The sequence below is a fragment of the Hyaena hyaena genome, unplaced genomic scaffold (assembly GCF_003009895.1).
Source record: "Hyaena hyaena isolate Hyena2069 unplaced genomic scaffold, ASM300989v1 scaffold_893, whole genome shotgun sequence".
Taxonomy (NCBI): Eukaryota; Metazoa; Chordata; class Mammalia; order Carnivora; family Hyaenidae; genus Hyaena; species Hyaena hyaena.
This window is the reverse complement of record NW_024081517.1, coordinates 718865-720682: the sequence shown is the minus strand read 5'-3', so window position 1 is coordinate 720682 and position 1818 is coordinate 718865.

Here is a 1818-nt window from a genome sequence, read left to right as displayed (position 1 = left end):
AAGACTTACTTTCTTCAAGAGCTTTAGTAAAGCTCTTTTTTCTTATTAGGCTGTGGTTGCTGCAATTCCACATTTATAAGTAATACAAGAGAGAGAATCACCAAGTGGTGTCCCAATGAATCCTTTGTGGTCTAGACTCAGGGTTCTTATTATATCACAACAATAAGATATACTCAGGATAATCAGAATCAATTACCTTTGCAATAGTAGTATCTAATATCTTTGCCTGTATGGAAATCCTAAATGATTCATGTGACACTTATAGGTGTAGTAAACTGTAGCTTTGTTGTCTCAAAGCAGCTTTCCATCCCTCTGGGAAACATTTGACCTCTAATCCTTCAATCTGAAGTTGTAGAAATGGGGGGCACAGACTCCCAAGAAGGTCATCGGGAGTCATGGAGAGAGAGACTACTCCCATTTTCATCTATTGATCCCTGGACATGTATATTCTGCCTCTTGGGAACACAATATTTGGTAGCTGTTATTGGAAAGTATATACTATATATAGAAGCATAGACTGACAGGGGTTTATCCCTAGCTGGAACATTAGCTGCATCAAAGAAATCATTCTAACATTCAATCAGATTAGCAGTTTCCAGGTTACTTGCTATGTGATTTGGCTGGAAGATATTTGAATTATCTATCTATTGCTACACATCATTTGTCAAAAAAATGAGTCCCTTGGTCTCAGGTAAGGTGAAATAATGGTAAATCAAATACTCTGTGAGAACTTAGTAATGGTGGTAACTAGGGACCTGAGGGCACTTAATAATAGCATCTGGAGTACGTATTGATCTTCATAAGGACATGATGATTTCCCTCTAGGATAGAAAGGATCCCTTTTAGTCAACATGCCTAAATTGGCAAGCTTGGTCTACTCAAGTTTTAGCAACATACTAAGGGTCTAGCTTCAGTATCTATTGCTGACTATTCAGTCAGCAGTAGCAATAGATATATCAGTTGTGGTGACTGGCAGTCATGCCTCTTGAGCCCATGCAGACACTATATTCTGCCTCCAGATTACTCTATCCATGGATCCATTGTGCTCTCACTGGCATGACAGAAAAAAGATGGCTGACATCCAATGAAAAAGCCATTCTCTTTTTTTGGTCACTTAGTATCTTTTATGTGAAGGATGCTTTCTGGTGAGTATTTATGTGAGAGGCAGATTCATATACTTTGTACCCACTCTCAAGAGTCAATTCACATGCTTCTTCACCATATATCCATATTCCAATTCCAACTAGTACTTCCCCCATGGTTCTATTTATATTTCTATATAAGGCCATGTCTTTCTTCACATAAAATTGATAACTAGGTAGACTGCTTGAAGATCCACCCCCAGGAGGCTTTTCTTTAACCACTGTTTTTCAAGATGATTCCTGTGTTTATAGTAGTCCTCAATTTCTGCTTTAACATATTTATGCAACTCATTTCTGAACAAAACACTAATATTTTTCTCTTCTGTCAACTGGTCTTGGCAATAATAACCACTCCCAACAAAGCTATGAATGTGAACTTAAGGAGAGGTGTCCGGTCAGTGACAAGTAACAAGTCATTGACAAGTGACAAAGAGAATCTAGACCACTTCTGTATTCTTTATATCTTATTCAGCCTGAGTTCAAATGTAAGTCCCACCTTATGACATGGTAATTTAGACAATATCCATTTCATGATGTGTGTCTAGGATCATGTAGATATTTGACGCACCATATTCAGGCTTTTCAGTACTTACAGGACTTCTTTATGCTTTGCACTGAAATTTTCCTGTCAGGGATTGCCAGAGACTCAACATACTGGATTTGATTTTTGCTACAA